Here is a 7,242-nt window from a genome sequence, read left to right on the forward strand (position 1 = left end):
AGTGATGACATATTTAGTACTTCTCCCTAACTTCATTAGAATATTTAGACATTAGCTAATTACACACCACAATTTGAAAACAGAGAAAAACTTGTCTTTTTATTTAAATAAGTGAAACAGAAAAATAATTTACCTTTGTAAAGCTACATTATACTTATAAAAAACTATATAGTTTTTTCACTATATAAGATTTTGCATAACAGAAAATTTTGAATTTAACAGTAAATATGGTTTCAAGGACTTGGCTTCTGTTCAGATAATATTTATGTGTTTTGTTCTGTTTTTTCCTAAAAAAAACCAAACTCACATATGCCACAAAATAAATCAAGAGACAGAAACAAAACTACAAAAGAGAGAAAAAACACGAAGAAGATTTTACTTTATCTCTTGAATTCTAGATAAGTCTCAGGAACTCAAGCATAAGGACATGGATGAATTACAGGGAAACAAAATCCCCCTCACAATAGTGCTCAGGGAATTGAGAGTGGAAGTTATTCTTTGCAGGCTGTTTGCAATTTGCTGGTTCTTTTGAGATGTACAGTCTTTCTGTCAGAATTTTATGAGCTTTTCCTTATGCAGAAATTTTGACAAAAGTTTCTACATGTGTGTGAAGTTTCATGAAGTGTTAAAAAATTCTTCCAATAAGAGAACAACAAATTTAATATGACACAAAATCATGAAAAAGAATTAACTCATTTAGTGCATGTATTAGCTTTGATTATTTATGGCAGAACCATGACTGAAAAGATGGTGAAACAGTTGGGCTCAAGGTTGGAGTGAGTCATTTGTATTATTAAGGGAGCAGGTGGGCTGGCCAGCTTCCCTCAGTAGATGGTGAAGGGGAGATGGATGGGAACAAGAGAAGCAGTCACTAGCTGGTGCAAGAACAAGGCAACTTTGGGTTAAGCTGTTCATTTACTTACAGCTAGGATCCTCAACTGCAGGGCCATGGATCTGTACTGGTCTGTGGCCTTAGGAACTGTCCATCTGTGTTACAGCTGCTCCTCATCTCTGTGCTGTCAGACCAGTGGTGGCATTAGATTCTTGTAGGAGCACAAACCCTACTATGATGTGGAAAGGATTTAGGCTGCTCCTTTGAATCATCCTGAAAGCCCCCAGCCCATGCCCACGAAATCAGTCCCTGGACCCAAAAAGGTTGGTGACCCCTGACTTAGAGAATATTCTCTTGGTCATGACAGAATTGGCTTGCTAACCTAAACATTAGTAGGATCTCTATATGAGGATCAGAATAGTTACTGAGGAAGGAGGCAAATGTTCCTCAACACAAACACAAAATTGTGTCTTGCTATTTTTAACTTGAAACACACAAAATATTTTAAGATTACCAGAATAAGGTTACAGACTCAGGGAGTAAAGAAAAACAAGCCCACATTCCCAATAGAAAGTCTTTGTAGTTTAGGGCAAATAATCACCACAAGTTCTCCAGAAACAACTACTGAAAAGGAGTCTGGAATGGAAGATGGATCTATTAAGAACCAATATATATGAAAGGAAGAAGGATAAAGCAGCACCGGGCAAAAGAAGAAACTGAAATACAATTTATATTCCACAAGGTATTGGCCACCTAGTTCCAGCTCAGGAGTAAGTATTGCCATAGGAGTGTCCCATGACAGGGTAAAAGTCTGGCCCTGTACTCTCCCATCTTACTTGGTCAAGGGATGTAGGCTCCTGAGGAAGTGGGTAATGCCAGCCGGAGATTACTTCCTGACTATACTCCCTGCATCAGAGCAGTGAGCTTCATTTTGAAAGAGGACCTGGGCAGGTTCACCCTAGGTCCACCACAGCAAGACTGGAAATCAGAAGCCAGAGGGAAGCCTCATATCCAAATGTCCAGGTCTTCATAGTATGAGGATAATAAAAATGTAGTTTCCTTCTTCATGTGAAAAATCATAAAAAAAATATTTCATAGGATTTTCACTCAAAGGTGATCACAAGCAAAATGTTCCAAAAGAGCCATATACAACTGACTCATTGGATAAATAAAATTACATGCAGAAAACTTGTCTATAAATATCAAATAATATTTGTTTTAATATAAGATGTTTAGTTTAGTACACAGAATCATTAAAGGAGTAAAATATATCTCGGGTGTCTTACTTCATATTAATTGGTATGGTAAAACATCTATAGACAAAAATGAAAAATGCTTTCAATGTTACAGAATTTTCTTCTAATAGTATAGAGACAGAAAAATGGCCAGTGAGATGAATTATATGTGACCCTTACCACTAACAAGAGTTCATAGTCTAACACAGGAAAGACACAGTCTAGCAGTTAATGGCAATAAAATGTAATGACCGCATCTGGAAATATGCATGCTTTGGAATCATTTGGCCCAGGCCCAGGGCATGGCAGTGGAGAAACGAGAAAGACCTAAAGGAAGGGCTCACCATACTGTCATTATTCCCACCATCAGTCATCTATCTCCAAGCAAAGAACAGAAACCTCATCTTTAAAGAGATACAGAAAATCATCTGAAGAGCTCTAATGCTTCTAATGTAAATACCAGTATCCTGAAAGAAAGTTCTGCTCATTCTGGCATAAGAAATCCACATGTGACCAATGAATGCAGAACTTAGTTATCCTTGTGCCCTATTCAAGTCATCTACACAAGAGCTCACTGTGAGAATCACAGTTTAGGTAATAAAACCAGTAAGAAATTGGTATACAAAATGTATGTACATGTGGATATGTATGTTCTCTGGGATGCACACACACACACACACACACACACACACAGAGACAAAGAGAATAAATTCTTCCTTTTTCTTTTTATGAATGGATGAGAAAGAATCAATAGTACCTGAGAAGAAGTAAAAGATGCAAGACAATGACTAGGAAAAAATGAAAAACTAACCAAAAGGGAAACAGAAAGACTAGAGCATAATTAATAATATTGAAGGATTTGAGGAAATATTATTGTCATAAATCAAAAATAAGATGCTAGAGAGAAAGGAATAATCATATAACAATAAGGAATCTGAAGAGAGTCAAGTTTAATACCTAAAATTAAAAGTATCAGAAGGAGCTAGAAGAAAAACAAAGGAAATCTCCCAGAGCATAGATCAAAAAGACAAAAGGATATAAAATGTGAAAAATACATACACAGTTAATTCAGGGATTTCAACAATTTTTATAAGAATTCCAAAAAGAGAAAATGGATGGAAGAAAATAAAAAAATAATAGAGGAAATAATAGTGAGGAAAGACAAACCTTCAACTAAAATGGACTATAGAAAAAAGAAAGAAAAAGAAAAAAACACTAATAATTGATCATAAAATTTCAGATATTAAGAACAAAGTATAAAAATTTTAGTAACTCCTACCAAAAATTGAGACTAAAACTAGCATCCAGTACCTCACCAAATATCCTCTACCGCAGAGATGGAGAAATCAGCTTTAAAGTGTAGAGGGAGCTTACAGTCTAATGTTTAGCCAGTCTATCAAAAGTGAGAAATTAGAGACATTTATAGCTAAATGGATGCACACTGAGTCCATACTCTTAAGTAAAATAAACAGGACACACATGTGTAAATACTGAATAGTTTCCCTAGTGTGAAAACCTGAAAGTGTGAATGAGAACTAAATGGTATAGTAGATAATGTGAAATAGGAAGAAAAGGGGCAAAGGGGAAGGGGAAGTGGGAGGGGTAGGGGAAAGGAAAGAAGGGAATGGAATTAATATGAGAAAATGAAAAATGGAAACCAAGTCTTTGTAAATAGGGAGGGATGGAGGTGTTGAAGGGAGGTCAGGGGAATGGGGAAAAAAATATGAACCAAGAGATTATGTAAAGGTGCGAATTTCCAATGATGAATGTCATTATATTGTATACCTAAAATGTACCAATAAAATAATATTTTTTAAAAAGTAAAAGCATGTGCAGAAGTTCAAAGGCTCAAAGCAGCGCACCACTCTGCTTGGAAGTTTGGAGGAAGTGTAGACCCTGCAGCATCACTGAAGAGTGGGTTAAGGACCAGCAGGAACAAAAACCACAGGCATCAGCTGGCTGTACAGTGCACAATTCTGGGGCAATGAAAACAATTTAATGGAAGCAGCGTCCCTCAGAAAAGATGCAACACATGTCTTTGTATGGTTTTGTCCCGGCTACTTGATCCCTGAGGGGCACATGGCTACTGATAAAACTCAAAATTCCTGCTAAGCCTCTCTTCTTTTGCACTATGATTTTATTTTTATTGCAACAGAATTTAAGTTCACCACCTATGTACTGCTGCTCGAAAGTCTTTAGGAAAAACTCAGCTTTTCTAGATTTAGAACAGAGTTTAGTTTTAGAAATATATCCTTCCTCAGAAAGCAAATAGAGTCTATGGGCAGGTGGTGTCCCAGAAAAACTTTGCTGCTGTAACTGTCCTGTCACAAAGCCTGTCTCCTCGTGGTACAGCCAACCAAAAAAAGCACAGGAAAAAAACCAAAGACATGGCATGTGGTATGCAATGGATCCAATGGACCAAAGCAGTGAAGGGCAAAGTCTGGGACAGGCCAGGGGCTGGGCTGGATATTTGGTGAGGTACTGGATGCTGGGCCAGTATGGAATAGAACTCAGAACTCTGACAGGGAAAGTCTGGGAAAACAGGAACTCTAGCAAATTTCTAGGTATAATTTCTACCCTTCACTTCATGTTGCCTTTTGTTCGATTGTCTTATGGAGGGGAGCTCAAGGTGAAACTGGAGAAACTTTCTCAGATTTCCTATTAAGGAACAAGACTTTGGGCTTTGTACTGTTTTAATTTCTCTTATTTTGTTCTTCAGAATTAGACATTCTTACCACTTTTGGTGTTTCAGAGTCACAGCTGCAAAACTACTGCTGACTCAAAATGATATGCTGCAAGGATAATTTACTGACAAGGTACTAGTTATAAAAGCATGAGTGGTGAGAGAGAACTTCAGGGACTTCATGCTAGTACTGTAGTGGCATAGCCTGGCCTCAGGAGATTGAGCGTGGAAGAGGCTCCCAAAACCAGAAAGAGATATCTGTCCAGAACAGACCACCAGAAAGGAACAACATTCTTGGCTTAAGGGATATCTTCAACACAAGCAAGGCAGCCAGGAAAATTAACACACTCTCTCCCTCTTCACCCTTTCCTGTTTCCTGCTGGAAATCAGCTTGGCCAAATCCCCTCTGGAAACTGGAGGGTAGGGAAGCACTATGGCAGACTCAGTTTCCTCAGTAAAGACCAGATTGATGTGAGTCTGAAAGAGAAATGACAGGGAAATCATACTTACCCCAACTGTCACCTTCTATTTCCTTATCTTTATAGTAAATGCCATGTCCTGAGTAACTCATATTAAAATGTTTCATCTATTCATAAATAGATGTAGGGTTTTAGAACTTAGATCTTAACAGAATCCATTAATTCTAGACATGAAGAAAGGCTCAAGAGACATCTTTGAAGACACCATACAACACTGAACCTCAAATTTTTCACTATTCGTGGGTGGAAGTTTCAAGTCACAAAAAACCAAAAAAGCTATGAAGATGATAAGGAGGACCTTTCAGTGCCACTATTTCTGAATGTGAAATGGATTATTCAGAGGGGAATTTATATTGGAAATGTCTGGGAACAGAAAGCTGATGAAACTAGATATGTATGCAGTGTCACAATTAGTAAATTACAAGTGGAAATTGGAAGTTGAGGGGTGTCTGATTATTTCTCACCTCTATTTGTATGCTTTAGTTAAGATTCACTGTGTGAGAGGTGTCCTCTAACCCCCTCCCTCCCCCATTTTCTTTGCAAACGTAATGAAAGATACCACCACTGACTCCAAAGCGTAGAAGAACAAACCTGGACTCCATGTTGTACACGTTGCCTGACAACTTACTGGAAATGGATCTAAGGGTGAGGAACAATTTCATCCTAAATTTGCCTGGAAATACTAATAGTTGTACTTGCCACTGTTTTTTTTTTTAAATTTTTTTTTGCTTTTAGTACCTGTGAACATGAACGCCTTCATAACTAATAGATTAGATTATGTAAAGTGGATGCAAAATAAATCATCTGTGACTTTTGACAGATTTAAAAATTAAGCAAGGTGATTTCCAATGACCTGACAACTTTATCTTGCACATAGAAATCTGCACTTCATTAGGTGAAACAGATCGATGCCCGGGGACTCTTGTTGCTTTTGTTCTGCCTGACTTTCACTACCTGCCCTTTGCAGTGAAGTAAACTACTCATTAATTTTGAATATTTGGTTTGTGACATTTTCCATTCTCAAAATCCTTGTGATGAATTACAGGACACAGTGGAAAAAACGGCAGAACAAAACTAAAACACACCACATGTGGTCCGCTAACCAGGTCCCTGTCAAACAAAATTGGATGCTGTGTTCGCTTGGTTTCCTGTGAGTAGTAAAGGACAAAATGTATGCTCGGATGCACCATTTCTTTAAATTGCTGAAAAATCTTCATATTAGTGTAGCCTAGAATATATTCCAGTGGCAGAAGAGCTGCAATGAAATCAAGTTATACATTTTATTACTTTGCAAGCACACACAAAAGAACATTCTTTAACAAGAACATAGAGAAGAAATAATAACAATGGTTCTCATTTTTCCCACTCAATAAAAAGGCTCATTTAGGAAGAAGGTTTTTTAACAGGGAAATGTTTTATCTTCCCTTGTCAAATAAGAATGGTAAAATATCACATAAGGCGAGCAGAAAAAGAGGTAGAGTGCATATCAAAAAGAATAGGAAATCAATGTACCATGGGTAAGAGTAGTCATCTTCAAGAGCCTCCCAAGGACAAGGAATGTTGCCTAGATAAAAGCAGGAGAGAAACACCTAAGCACGTGTGTCGGGATCTGCAGGACTGCTTTAATTTAACCAATAGGAGGAAGACAATTAGCAGGAAAAGGAAAAATAATCACTTGTGACTAGGAAGGTTCTACACAAAGCCTTCGCAGTGGGATCCAGGAAGTATGTGCTGGGTGGGGTTTTCTCAGGATGCTCCAGATGGCAGCAGCCTATGTCCTGGAGCCTGAGGCTCAGGTCTCTCCTCAGTGACAATTTGGTCATAACGTGGCTCCACAGCCTGCAAAACGTACCCTAAAGCTACTTTCTTATCAATGCAAATGTCCATGATCCTGTAAGGAAGGAAATGTTCTGACAAATGTCAAAGGATAAAGTATTCCCACTTATAATTAAACAAATTGGAATTTCAAGATCCACGCCGGGTTCGTGTGAGTCTTCAACCAATGTATCTACT

This window comes from Heterocephalus glaber, unplaced genomic scaffold (genome assembly GCF_053883595.1).
Source record: "Heterocephalus glaber isolate CG9 unplaced genomic scaffold, H.glaber_assembly_v1.0 deba00000347, whole genome shotgun sequence".
Classification (NCBI taxonomy): domain Eukaryota; kingdom Metazoa; phylum Chordata; class Mammalia; order Rodentia; family Bathyergidae; genus Heterocephalus; species Heterocephalus glaber.